At 47.1% G+C, this 15,247-nt stretch overlaps 1 pseudogene; it reads left to right on the top strand.

Annotated features, from left to right (window-relative positions):
* Nucleotides 1-15,247, top strand: part of LOC137095609 (sodium/iodide cotransporter-like) — a 63,095-nt pseudogene that overhangs the window by 40,135 nt on the left and 7,713 nt on the right.

Genomic DNA, 15,247 nt, shown 5'->3' with positions numbered 1-15,247 from the left:
CTAGCAGAAGTAATTTCGGAACCATTGGCCATCATCTTTGAGAGTTCTTGGAGAACGGGAGAAGTTCCAGCAGATTGGAGGAGGGCCAATGTGGATGACCCAAACAACTAATGTCTGGTCAGCCTCACGTCTATACCAGGCAAGATTCTGGAAAAGATTATTAAGGAAGTAGTCAGCAAACACTTAGAAATGCAGTCATTGCTAATAGTCAACATGGATTTATCAAAAACAAGTCATGCCAGACTAATCTGATCTCTTTTTTTGATAGAGTTACAAGCTGGGTAGATTTGGGGAATGCCGTGGATGTAGCATACCTGGATTTCAGTAAGGCCTTCGACAAGGTCCCCCATGACCTTCTGGCAAACAAACTAGTCCAATGTGGGCTAGGCAAAACTATGGTGAGGTGGATCTGTAATTGGTTAAATGGACGAACCCAGAGGGTGCTCAACAATGCTTCCTCTTCATCCTGGAAGAGACGAGCGGAGTGCCGCAGGGTTCCGTCCTGGGCCCGGTCTTGTTCAACATCTTTATTAATGACTTAGATGAAGGGCTAGAAGGCATGATCATCAAGTTTGCAGACAACACCAAATTGGGAGGGATAGCCAATACTCCAGAGGACAGGAGCAGGATTCAAAATGATCTTGACAGATTAGAGAGATGAGCCAAAACTAACAAAATGAAGTTCAAGAGGGACAAATGCAAGATACTCCACTTATGCAGAAAAAACAAAATGCAAAGATACAGAATGAGGGACAATGCCTGGCTTGAGAGAAGTACGTGTGAAAAAGATCTTGGAGTCCTCGTGGACAACAAGTTAAACATGAGCCAACAGTGTGATGTGATGGCAAAAAAAAACCCAATGGGATTTTGGCCTGCATCAATAGGAGCATAGTGTCTAGATCTAGGAAAGTCATGGTACTCCTCTATTCTGCTTTGGTTAGACCACACCTGGAATATTGTGTCCAATTCTGGGCACCACAATTGAAGAGAGATATTGACAAGCTGGAATGTGTCCAGAGGAAGGCAACTAAAATGATGAAGGGTCTGGAGAACAAGCCCTATGAGGAGTGGCTTAAGGAGCTGGGCATGTTTAGCCTGAAGAAGAGAAGAATGAGAGGAGATATGATAGCCATGTATAAATATGTGAGAGGAAGCCACAGGGAGGAAGGAGCAAGCTTGTTTTCTTCTTCCTTGGAGACTAGTACGCAGAACAATGTTTTCAAACTACAAGAGAGGAGATTCCATCTGAACATGAGGAAGAACTTCCTGACTGTGAGAGCCATTCAGCAGTGGAACTCTGCCCCGGAGTGTGGTAGAGGCTCCTTCTTTGAAAGCTTTTAAACAGAGGCTGGATGGTCATCTGTCAGGGGTGATTTGAATGCAATATTCCTGCTTCTTGGCAGGGGGTTGGACTGGATGGCCCATGAGGTCTCTTCCAACTCTTTGATTATATGATTCTATGATTCTGAGGGAGCTGTTTATGATCTTCAACAGACGATCACGTAATCCCTCCAAGCAGGATTTCACCAACCAAGAGAGACACGGATCAAGGGACAAGTGGTTGGTCTAGCTGCAGCTATGAGCCTATCAACAGCCTCTGCGTCCAGCGGGATGAACCGGTCAAGGACGGGTCCAGCAAGTGGCCACAGAGTCTCAAGTTCTCTCACTGTATCAATTGTGGTGAGGAGGTCCCGTCAAAATAGCGAGATCTTGTCTGCAAAATAGCTCTGAAAAACCTCGGCTGAAGGGGCCTGATCACTGCATTTTTGGGATAGTAGGAACCGTAGTCAGAGATTGAATTATTTTGAACAATCTTGCCGGGCGTGAGCTAGGAGATGCTATCAAAGAAGCATAACGTACTCGCTTTGCCTCGGTTATAGCACTCCCTAAATGCCTCATAAGCTGATCTCGATGCTCCGTCACAGAGTTCTCGCCACACGCCCTCTAGCCGTCTCTTTTCCCACTTCATCCATTTAAGTTCCTCGGTAAACCAAGGAGACCAATTTCGGTGGGGTCGGAGATGGCATCTAGGGGCGATCTCGTCAAGTGCATTGGATAGCCTAATGTTGCACGTGTCCATCTGCACATCGATCGAGTCACTGGCAGGCTCCAGATCCCTCAGAGCATTCCGGGACCTACTGGGTTCCATAAGTGTCCTTGGGCAAGCCCAAATTTGCTCGGTGCCCTTGCAGGGTGGGTTGGCATGCTCCAACCAGACTCTCAGAGCACAGTGATCCAACCATGGAACCTCTATAGTAGAGGCTTGGGTCACTTGAATTCCTGTGCTAAAAATCAGATCTAGCATGTGTCCCGCCTGATGTGTGGGCCCAGTAATACAGAGCGAGAGTCCTAGTGTCTCCATGGTAGACACTAGGTCAATAGCTGCTGATGAACAAGAGTCTGCATCAGCATAGACGTTGAAATCTCCCAAGACAATAAGTCTGGAGAACCTCAAGGACCATTCCGACACAGTCTCCAGCAGTTGGGATAGACTGTCTGCTGGTGCACTAGGCGCCCGGTACACCAGCAGAAAGGCTATACTCTCAGAGGAAACCCACACCAAGCCAACACTTTCAATGCCAGAAATGTTCAGCACAGGAACTGCCCTAAGAGAGAAGCTTTCTCGGGAGTGCATAGCCACCCCTCCCCCCCCCCGCCTCCCAGTCTGCATCTGGTGAGTGATTACGTAACCTGGAGATGTTATTTCCTGGAGTAGGATCTCATCCCCCTCTTGGATCCAAGTTTCTGTGATACACACTATGTCAGCTCCCTGATCATTAAGAAAATCCCTGATAGTAGCAGTTTTGTGGTAGTTGAAGTCCAAATCACCTGGAGGGAGGGCCAAAGTGGGTTTAAGAGAACTCTTTAACTGGTTTCCATCCACACTCACAATGGAGGCTTTCAATCTTGATGTATGGTTTTATGTACAGCTATATACACACACATCAAAATCCCCTGATGTCCTATCGGTATGCACAGATATACTCATGACAGATACAGATATCAGCCACGGATTATGGCAAGAAGCGAGATAATCATGCTGAGAGAGAGAGAGAGAGCGCACATGCTTGCTGCCCATTTGGGTACGCATTGTTTTTATTCTTCAAACAGGGACAATAGTTAATGAGGCAACCCTCATCGTGCCTGTCACATGGTCACGACTCAGCTTCTTTGCCTTTCCCTCCAGTTCCACATCACCACCCACTTAACTCTTCAGTAGGTGTGTGTCCACATGTCCCTTAGGGCTGTATTTTTCCAACCAGTTTTGCACAATAGTTTTACAGCCAATGCATTCCTATCTAACTGTGCATTATCTATCTAACATGCTCCACTGCAACCCCACTTTCCCAGAAACTGTCAGGTAGATAGTAATGCATTATCTTTAACATCAGTGTGTGAAAAAATACAGTTCTAATGGACCTGTGATCACAGCACCTTCTACTGAAGGGTTAAGCAAGCGGAGATGTCGACCTAGAGGGACAGCTGAGCCATGACCGTGTCACAGGCACAAGAATCAGATCATTTCCTGCAGTCCCTATGGATATAAAAAGAAGTGGCAGGCATGTGCTTGTTTTCATTGCCATGATGATGTATTGCCATGTGCATGTCTTGCTTTATAGGATGGTTATTATTGCTTTTTATAAATATTTGTTTTATACAATTTAAATTGTATTTTATTTAAATTGTACTCCTTAAATTGTAGAAGGCATTGAATATTTGCCTTTTTATGCCTGCGAACCACTTTGGGTCCCCACAAGGAGATGGGGTGGGATTTCAATAAAGTTTTGTTGTCATTTGTTGCTGTTGGCATGGTCGTCGCTTCTCGTTGTGTTGCTGCAAGTATATCTTCACATATACCAATAGCAGACCCAATGTGTAAACAGCTGCATATATAATTCAGTGAGTGAATACTCAAGCCTCCAAGAGGGGATTGCCTGAAAGCCAGAGCTCGAGTGCCTTATTGAACAAGGCCAGAGGGTGTGCAGTAAATCTCTGCTAACTACAGATAAAGACTCTGCACTGTTTAGATTGGATCTAACAGCCTGCTGTGAAGCAATCAGTCCTATGTGTGGTTTGAAGAGGATGTGAGAAAAGGAATTAATTCATGTACCTGTCCAGCAGGTGTTTCGTTTGTTTTTTCCCTATCGGTCCGAGACAAAAGCAAACCTCTGCAGCACATTCTAGGTTGTAACTTGGGCCTTTTTGACCCCAAACAGCCCACTTTTTAAAACACTGGAAGGTATATTAAAAGGATAAACCATATATCCTCTTTTATGTATCTCTTCCAGCACTGATTTACGGCAGGTCCTGCATCACGGTGGCAGCCCTGTCCTCCTTGCTGGGCAGAGGGGTGCTCCAGGTCAATAGCATCATCATTGTCATCATCATCATCATCGGTAGTAGTAGTAGTAGAACTGTTGACAGAACTATTGTATCATTCCTTATATATTGAAATTTTAAATATGTGGCAATGCAGTGAAGTTATCATGATGATCTGTCTCCCACTGCAAGGGATGCTTTTCAAGGGCTGCCTATGGCAGTCTCCAAGGGCTGTGTCAGACAGTGCACAGCAGTAATCAATCCTGAGTAATTTCCTGCCCTGGTGCTATCTCTGGGTGTTTTCCAGATGAGTGAAATGCTAACCCGTTGTACACAAAAGGGGGGAGAGAGGGTGCAAACTCTTTTAACTGATGAAATTGTGCAAATAGGATGTGCCCAGTTCACACACAAACATTGCACGCCTTCCTTGTGCAAATAGGCTGCTTATCGTTTTCCCCCAATTCTCACTATCATACCCAGGTGGCTCAGACACTGATAATAATAACAGTAATAATAATACAGCCATAGTGTCCTAGTGTTGGAAGGGCCCCCAAAGGCCATCCAGTCCAACCCATGTTATATGCAGGGAAGGCAGCATTAAAGTCCCCCCAACAGATGGCTATCTAGCCTCTGAATAATAATAATAACAACAATAACAATAATAATATATTGAATAATAAATAAAAATTATGTTGGCGCTCTTGACCAGGTTAGCTTGCAATTCCAATCTTGCACTTCCCTTGCTAAGCTCTAATAATAATGATAACAACAACAACACTGGAGCTCTTTGCGAGGTTGTCTTGCAATTCCCTTGCTTAGCTCTATTGATATTGATAGTACTAATAATACCACGAATGAGTTTTGTCTGCCTTCTCCTCCTTGCAGGGCTCTTTCATGATCATGGGGGTCATCAGTGGGCCACTGTTGGGTGCCTTTGTCCAGGGGATGTTTGTCCCCATTTGCAACACCCTGGTAAGGCAAAGCGCGATGCAAACAGAAAGAAAAACAATAAAACAATAATAATAATAATAATAATAATAATAACAACAACAATAATACGAACCCAAACGATAATAATAATAATAACAATAACAATAATACGAACCCACACGTGCACTTCGGTCATCTGGAGAGGCCCTGCTCGTGATCCCGCCCGCGTTGCAAGCGCGCTTGGTGGGGACACGAGACAGGGCCTTTTCTGTGGTGGCCCCCCGACTTTGGAACGCCCTCCCAAAAGATCTCAGACAGGCCTCTACATTGGCAGCCTTCAAAAAGAATTTGAAAACCTGGCTGTTCCGATGTGCCTTTTCAGATTAGAAACCTCCAATACTAAGTCCTAGAAGCACTTTAGTAGAACCAAGATCACTGCACACTGCACATTGCACTTATTTTATAATCCTACATTCCTACTGCCACATCAGCACTTTTAGTCCTGTACCCACTACTATGGCCGGCCCAGTTTTAATAGTGTCTTGTTGTATTGTTACTGTTTATTGTTTATTCTGCTTAAGTGTTTTTAATTTGCTTTATGTATTGTATTGTTGTATTGTGTTCTGAGGCTTCGGCCTGTGTAAGCCGCATCGAATCCCTCGGGAGATGCTAGCGGGGTACAAATAAAGTAATAATAATAATAATAATAATAGAAATGAAGCAGGAACAGGGGGAACGGCAGGCCGCTCCTCACACTGCTTTCGGCCGGGATCTTGCTGAGACACTTTGAAGACCACTTGAAGCCCAAATGAGTTTAAAAGCAAGCACCTTTATTGTACTGCAGTAGAATAGGCGGACAGAATGACACTAAGGCTCAGTGTCAATACAAAGCTGTCGCGCCTCGAGCCCTCTGGCTGCGAGGCTAATATACCCTTGTCTAGGAGTTTCCCTTTTTGTCTATCAGGTTACACAGATGGGCTAACACCTCTTTCGAGGTAAACATCTGTGGGGTGTAGCTCACCACCAACGGTCTAAGACACCTCCCCTGGAGTAAACAACTCCCATAGGCATCTCTATTAACGTGACATACTGCATATATCTTCATCATATCTGGCCGACCACATTGGCTGGCCACAAACTGTTTCTTGGAACCAACTGTCATAACACTTGCCTCCCTAAAGAAAGAAAGACAGGCTGTTTCTTAATTAGAAGTGGAGAATATGCCCTTTTCTAAAGAATAGACAGAGAAGATGGAGTGACTTTGGTTCACTGTTTCTCTCATTCCCCCATTTTTTCTTGGAACTAAGAGAGAGAGGCTCTTAGTTATCATTTCTCAGATTATGGGGGAGTTTCTCCTTTTTCATTTTTTCTAGTTTCATGTTCATGACGTTTTTCCTCTGTCTAATCCTGGTGTTGGAAGCATTTACCACCTTTTCAACCATATTTCTTAAGCAAGACAACAAGCATGGCAGTAACATTATTGCAAGAACTATGAGTAGCAAAATAATAAAAACAACAACAACAATATCTTTTAACCACTGGAAATTTGGTAGCCAGGATGTTAACCAATCGAACCAACCTGCTCCTTTTGGGGAGTATCCTGCCCTAATGGTGGAGACTATGTTATTGATCTTTTCCACATCGGATTCAATCTCTCCTGATTCATTGACATAATGGCAACACGTCACGTTAAGCCAGACACATAATCCGCCCTCAGCGGATAGAAGATAGTCTAAAGCCAGCTTGTGCTGCATTAGAACTCCTGCCAATGAATCAATCTCTGTTTGGAGAGCTTTGATCCCTTTAACGGTATTATTTGCCAATCTTTCCATTTGTGCTGATAGCCTCCTAATCTGTCTCACATTGAGGGCCACCCCCACCTGGGAAAACAAGATGGCTCCCAACCTGGCTCCTTCACTAAGGTATGTTTCATCTGGATCATATCCATATTTCTCATCATAGGCTCTCTTTGCCCGGTATCCTCCACGTTTGGTCCCCCAAGTCAAATGAGGCTGCTGTTTAAGATAGATTTCTATGTTGGTCGGGGCTAAAGTACCGATGGTACATGTACCTGTCCAGAGTGGGGGTAAAACCTTTCCACCCCACTGCCCACATATCCAATAGAAACCTGAAGGCAGGCCTCCTAGGGCATGATTGTCAACAAGGATACCGGGTTTTGATCCTCTGGGGATCCGTTGTTCTAATGGGAGGTTTTCCTGAGGTTGATCAGAATCTGGGTGATGGGGAAGGGCTGCCGCTCCATCCGCCCCTGACGGGGCCTTCCTCGTCCCTGCCTTTCGTGCTGTAGATCCCTTTGGGAGACTCCCAATTCTTCCCTGGCGTCCAGGACGAGGAGGGGGGAGTTTTTCATCTCCCCCTGATGATCCTGGGGTCTCCCTCCTCAACCTCTGGGGTTTGTCCTCCTGTTTTGGCTCCTCTATTTTCATTTGGAGATGACCATAGTACACAGTATAAGTGACATTACAATGGGGGTAATCTCCAAGATCTATTGGTATTGCCTGGGGAAAGTTCTCGTGAATTCCTTTCTGGATTTCTGCCTTACCTCGAGTGATACACACAGGGGCCTCTGGCGGAGGTACCCTGTGAGCTAACATAAACTGGGCTGAATCCTTTAACCCTTTTTCCATGTTATAGGTCCATGGTGTGAAAATTTTCCAACCCTTCAGGTCTAATACTGTTCCCACTACCATGGACCATCCCTCATATTGTGAACGAGGACCATGGGCACAAACCCAGCAGTTAGTTATTTTGGATTCATTCACTATTTCTCTTATTAGTTGATGGAATATGTTCTGTTCCCATCCTCCTTGGATCTCCCTCAAGGGGGCCATACTCAGTAGTATCAGATAGCATAGATACTTCATGTTCAGGTATGCATATGTAAGTGTTAGCAACAGTGTTCAATCAATATTCAATTCACAGACAATACACAATCCCACTCCCAACCCCCAATGTCCCTTCGGTCTTTGGGGTAGCTCTCGGAAGCTACCCTCCTTCCTTTCAGGGCGGCGCTTGGTCGCCTGACCCCCGGGGGAGGAGCTCTATGAAGCTGGATCCCCCTCCTCTTCAGGGTAGCCCTTAGCCTGTCCCTTAACTTTGTTGAGAGTGAACTTTAGTGGATTGTCCGGATTCAGGTTTACTTGCCAAAAGTCTGGGTCCTTAGCAGTATAGTCCTTCTTGATGCGAGTATAGTGCACCCACGGTTTCACACCCTCCAATTTCACAGCAGTGGGAGTTGTTAACAGCACTTGCAGCGGGCCCTTCCACTTCGGTCCCAGGGGATCACACCTCCAATCTTTTAGCCACACCTGGTCTCCTGGTGAGAAAGAGTGTAGTGCAGTAACAGGGAAGGGATACCGCAACATGCCAGTATAATTATACAATTTATTTAATACTATTCCCAAAGCCTGAACCTCCTTTATCAGTTCTTGTTTTCCCAACTCCCTTATGTCTCCCTGTAATGGCTTTATCTTTAAAGGGGGCCTTCCATACATCAATTCAAATGGCGACAAGCCCAGAACTTTAGTGGGAGTGCATCTAACTTTCAACAAGGCCATTGGTAGTACTTGAATCCAAGACATCCCAGTTTCCTGACACATTTTTGACAGAGTCCCTTTCAAAGTCCTATTCATCCTTTCTACCTTCCCTGATGATTGAGGTCTATAGGCACAATGCAGCTTCCAAGTGGTTCCTAACAACTGAGCTAGGCACCCTATAACCTGGTGAACAAAAGCTGGACCATTGTCACTTCCAATGTGTAGGGGTATTCCGTAACGAGGGATAATGTCCCTTAACAGTGCCCTACTAACCTCTACTGCTCTCTCAGTGGTGGTGGGATACGCTTCCACCCACCCTGAATATGTACAAACCATCACTAACATGTAGTGAAACCGTTGGGCCTTTCGCATTTCAGTGAAATCTACAGATAAGGACTCGAAAGGTGTTTTACCAAAATACTGCACTCCTGGGGGAAGCAAGGGCCCCGCCCTGGGATTGTTCTTTGCACAGATCTCGCACCTCAAGGCGGCGGCCCTAGCCAATGCGTGCAAACCATCCACCCAGAGTTGTCTTTCAAGTAACGTTGCCATACTGGTTGCTCCCAAATGAGTTTGCCTATGTACTTCCTTTATCAATTCCCATCCTAAAGCCTTGGGGACAAATACCTTGCTATTGGGTAATAAAAGAATCCCATCCTTCCACCTCGCTCCCTCATTCAAAGCCCACTCCTTTTCCTCTGCAGAGTAGGTCATGGTCCCTATCACTGGTGTGACATCTAATTGCAACACTGTCTCCTCCGGTGCATTACACTCAGCCACTCTTCTGGCTTGTTGGTCAGCCAGCCGATTCCCTTGAGTCACTTGGTCCTCACCGTACTGATGTCCCTTACAATGCATTACGGCTACTTCCTTTGGTTCCCATACTGCTTCCAAAAGCTGTAGAATTTCACTAGCATTCTTAATCTGTTGTCCTGCTGAGGTTAACAAACCCCTTTCTTTGTATATGGCACCATGGGCGTGCAGGGTAGTGAAAGCATATTTTGAGTCAGTGTAAATATTGACTTTCTTTCCCTTTGCCAATTGTAGAGCCCTGGTGAGAGCAATAAGCTCAGCCTTCTGGGCGGAGGTCCCTGAGGGCAACCCCTTTGCCTCCAAGGTCTTCCCATCCCCTGTCACCACAGCATACCCTGCTTTTCGTTGTCCTGCAATCACCACACTGCTACCATCTGTGAAAAGCACCCACTCAGGGGTCTGAAAAGGTACATCTTTGAGATCTGGCCTACTTGAGTAGACCTCATCCATCACCTCCAAACAATCGTGCTGCATCAAGGTTCCTTCTTCCACCGGTAGAAGGGTAGCTGGGTTTAAAGTTGCACACACAGATAAGGTGACCTGAGGATTGTCCACCAACATGCTTTCATATTTTAACATTCGGCTGTTTGTGAGCCAATGGTGCCCCCTATGTTCCATCAAGGTTACTACAGCATGGGGGCACTTCAAGATGATGGGCTGTCCCAAAGTCAATTTATTTGCTTCTTCCACAAGGACTGCAGCGGCTGCCACAGCCCTTAAGCATGGGGGCCATCCACAAGCCACATTGTCCAGTTGCTTCGACAAATAAGCCACTGGTCGAGGCCAGCTCCCTACAAGTTGAGTCAACACTCCAACTGCCACTCCCTTTCTTTCTCCTACATATAAGTAAAAGATCTTCTCCAAATCAGGTAGCCCCAAAGCGGGGGCCGACATCAAAGCTTTCTTGAGGTCTTCAAATGCAAGTTGCTGCTCTGGACCCCACACCAATGGGTCTCCTGATTTCCCTTTTGTAGCCTCGTGGAGGGGTTTAGCATATAGTCCGAAATTTGGAACCCATATGCGACAAAACCCCGCCGCCCCCAAGAATTCCCTAATCTGTTTCTTCGTCTGGGGGGTGGGGATGGAACAGATGGCCTCTTTACGTTCCACCTCCAACCTCCGGAAACCTTGAGCCAGCCGAAAACCTAAATACTTAACCTCTCGCTGTACCAATTGAGCCTTCTTCTTAGAAACCCTGTAACCTTTCTCTGCCAAGAACTGTAACAGAGCCTGAGTTCCTTCTAGACACTGTTCTCTAGTATCTGTTCCCAAAAGTATGTCATCCACATACTGCAAAATAGTCCATCCCTTGTCATTTTTGACTAAAGACAACAAGTCCTGAGCCAAAGCTTGCCCAAAAATCGTTGGTGAGTTGCAAAATCCCTGCGGAAGTCTGGCCCACGTCATCTGGCCCTTGTGTCCCGTCTCTGGATCTTCTCTTTGAAAAGCAAAGATCTCCTGGCTCTTCTTAGCCAAGCGGATGCAAAAAAACGCATCCTTAAGATCCAGGACCGTGAACCACTGGTGGTGAGGTGGAATCAGGCTCAGCAGGGTGTAGGGATTTGGGACCACCGGGTGAAGAGGAATCACCAACTTATTAACTGCCCGTAAGTCTTGTACAGGCCGATAAGTTCCATCCGGCTTCTGGATTGGCAAGAGGGGTGTGTTCCATGGAGACTGGCAAGGAACCAGAATACCATATTTTTCCAACTTCTCCAAATAGGCTGCAATTCCAACCACCGCCGCCCGAGGGAGACGATACTGATGGACTACAGCCGGATTGGCGAAGGGCTTTAACTCAATCACTACTGGTGGAACATCTTTTGCCAATCCTGGAGGGTTATCTTCAGCCCATACCTTTGGGACACCAAAAGCCTCCCAATCGGTTCTTTCCTCTATTACTGTGTACAATCTCCACTCCTCCACTGGTAGTTCCAAAGCCATTTGCAAACGCCTATCCAATTCCTGCCCATTCTGTCCTTCTCTAAACCCTGCCAACAGAGATCCGTCCTTCTCAAAAAGCAATGCTGCTCTCATTTTACACAAAACGTCTCTACCCAGGAGAAGCACTGGGCATTCTGGCATATAGATGAACTTATGCCGAACCCGGTGCCCTCCCAACGAACACTCCCTTTCTGCCAATTGGGGGCAGGCTCTTCGCCTCCCCGTGGCTCCTACAATATTTACATTTTCACTAGTAGGGTGAGACACAACCGTGTTCACCACTGACTTTGAGGCCCCGGAATCAAGCATAAACTCAACAGATTGGTTTCCAACTTCCATACAGACCAAAGGCTCCCCCGGACCAATCCGAACCATCCCATGTCTTCCCCGGGGCCTCGGAGCCGGTCTGTCCTATTGTTGCTCGATGTCCTGCCACCCATCCTCTTCCCTCATAATGGCAAGACCAAGCTCATCCTGGGCTGGGTCGGCCAACCCCGCTGCCACTGGGCCCCAACGAGGCTGCTTCCCAGCCCCGCGACCTCGCCCTTTTCCTCTCCAATTTCTCCCTTGCACTCCCTTTCCCTGTCCTTCCACAACATTCATTGTACATTTGTTCTTCCAGTGCCCCTGACGGTGGCACTGAGCGCATTCATTCGGCCCCAGAGGGGGCCTGCGGCTCCCCTGGGCCTTTCCCACCTGGCCTTGTCCTCTCCCTTTCCATCCTGGCCCATTGGGCCCTTCTCCTTGAAACACAGCTGCAACCAACTTTGCTCTCCGACACACCTTTGCCTCCTCCTGCTTGGCCTGCACAGCCTCACGGGACATGTAGGTCTGGCTAGCCACCTCCATCACCCTTTCCAAAGTCATGTGTACCAGCCCAGGGCTTTTCTGAAGCTTTCTCCGAATGTCTGGTGCACACTGACTGATGAAGGCACTCTTCAACTCCACTTTCCCTTCAGCCTTATCATCCTGATCTTCCATATCATACGGAGAGTACTTCAAAAAAGCCTCCCTCAACCTTTCCAAAAACGCTGCTGGGCTCTCATCTTTCTTCTGTTCCATCTCATAAATTTTCCTTACGTTAGGGATCCGTGGGGATCCCTTTCTCAAGGCACGAACCATCAACTGCTGGTACAACTTCAAAGAATCCTTGTTTTCCGGCACATTAGGGTCCCAGCGGGGATCTCTCCCTACTGGGAATACCGCTTCCTGGTATACATCTGCTGCTTGCTGACTGTGTGTGCTTGCATGCTCTTTCAAAGCTTCCTGCTTCCCTACTTGTGTCATCAACACACGCTCCTCAGCTGTTAGCAACATTTCTATTAATTGTTTCAAATCTACCCAACTGGGATTATGGGTCTGAACAATGCCTTCCACTAGACTTGCCATTCCCCTTGGGTCCTCTGTCCAGGAAGGTCAAGATGCCTTCCAGTTCAGAAGATCCGAGCTAGTGAATGGCACATGCTGATACACCACCCGAGTCTCAAACTTTGGTGTTCCATCTTCATCCGGCGCTACAGGAACAAGCTGAGGCACCTCTCTAACAGGGCACAGTGCCTCGGCTTCCCGCAGACCCTCCTCTCGCCCAGCCTCTCGCTTCCTTGCCTCCTTTGCTTTTTTCATTGCCCTAGTAAGCCTCCGATTTTGTGCCTCTAGGGACATTTGTTCAAATTCCTCCTTTGGGGGTAGGTACGGTTCAAGACTGGAGTCCACCTCAGGCCCCTGCAAAGGTGGGGCCGTAGCGGGGCCAGCTCCTCCAATCGCACCTAGACCAAGTTGAGGCGGCAACGGGGGATAGAAGGCGGGGGTGTATGGGGGAACCGGCTGCGGCTCATCAGCTGGATTTCCCGAGTCCGGATAGGGGTTAACTCTCCCTTCCAGTTTCTTTTCCCTTGGTGCTCCAAATACCCGCCGGACACTAATTGTGCCGGTGCCTTTGTTCCTTTCATCCACTATGGCACCAACATTCATGCACTTGCATTCCTTCAACCACCCAGGCTGTTTCTCCAAAACCGCTCCCCAAGCATCAAGATACTTCCACTGGTCTGGATGAACCCGGTCTGCATATATTAATGCCTCCAAGGCCAGTTTGGGATCACTTGTCCCCTCAGGGGGCCATGGGCGGGAAAGAGGGTACTGTGGCCAATCCGTTTCACACAAATTCCGTAGTTTAAATTTCTGCAGCCCTTCCTCCTGAGTATACACTTTAAATTCCTTAAAATGATCCAACATGCATTGGAGGGGGGTCTTTGGCCCCTTTGATCCCCCCCCCTCCCATGACTTAATTTCAAACACTTCTATTGCCTAATACCTAGAGCTCTATTCCTACCCCTGGGGATTTATGACTTTTCCTTGTCCACTCCAAAGGTCCCCGTGAACCCTGGACTCTCAACACGGTTTCAAGACATGCACTTTCGGATTCCCCGGTACTTCTCTCACAAGTCCCGCAAAGCCCTACTAATGCACACCAAAAAATTCTACTTGCCTGATCAAGGTCCCGTCCAGGTTCCCGCGGCGGCCGCCTCCCGGGTGGTGATTGTCTCAAAAACTCCTGCTTTGGAAGAGGGACTACTCACCCTGCCTTGGGTGCCGCAAGAGGAACCGCCGGTCTTAAGCGCGGCCGCGTCTCGGTGTGAACCAATTGCTGCACCCCAGAAGGGGAAGGTCCGCTCTCAGCTCCCAAGAGCAGCTCCGAGATGGTCCTACAGCGAATACTCAGCCTTCGATTTCCCGGTCAGGGAACCAGAAATGAAGCAGGAACAGGGGGAACGGCAGGCCGCTCCTCACACTGCTTTCGGCCGGGATCTTGCTGAGACACTTTGAAGACCACTTGAAGCCCAAATGAGTTTAAAAGCAAGCACCTTTATTGTACTGCAGTAGAATAGGCGGACAGAATGACACTAAGGCTCAGTGTCAATACAAAGCTGTCGCGCCTCGAGCCCTCTGGCTGCGAGGCTAATATACCCTTGTCTAGGAGTTTCCCTTTTTCTCTATCAGGTTACACAGATGGGCTAACACCTCTTTCGAGGTAAACATCTGTGGGGTGTAGCTCACCACCAACGGTCTAAGACACCTCCCCTGGAGTAAACAACTCCCATAGGCATCTCTATTAACGTGACATACTGCATATATCTTCATCATATCTGGCCGACCACATTGGCTGGCCACAAACTGTTTCTTGGAACCAACTGTCATAACACTTGCCTCCCTAAAGAAAGAAAGACAGGCTGTTTCTTAATTAGAAGTGGAGAATATGCCCTTTTCTAAAGAATAGACAGAGAAGATGGAGTGACTTTGGTTCACTGTTTCTCTCAATATAATACTAATAATAATACAACAACACATTTTATTTATATTCTGCTCTATCTCCCTGAGGTGACGCAGAGCAGATTACAACATACACAGTTAGGCAAACATTCAATTCCTTTGTTACCTTCCTGCCAAAGTGGTATCTATTAATCTACTCACATCTGCATGTTTTCGAATTGCTAGGTTGGCAGAAGCTGGAGCTAACAGTGAGACTTCACCCCGACCCATGGCTTTGAATTGCCAGCTCTTAGGTCAGCACATTCAGCAGTTCAATGGTTTAACCCATTGTGCCACCCACCCATTGTGAGTTAAGGCAAAAAAAAAAAAAAGCCAGATTCAAGTATAATAAATCCACTTGACATAGACTGTAAGCA

The sequence above is a fragment of the Anolis sagrei genome, chromosome Y, assembly GCF_037176765.1.
Source record: "Anolis sagrei isolate rAnoSag1 chromosome Y, rAnoSag1.mat, whole genome shotgun sequence".
Taxonomy (NCBI): Eukaryota; Metazoa; Chordata; class Lepidosauria; order Squamata; family Dactyloidae; genus Anolis; species Anolis sagrei.
The sequence above is the reverse complement of the archived record's forward strand: the minus strand, read 5'-3'. Positions and strand labels throughout refer to the sequence as shown.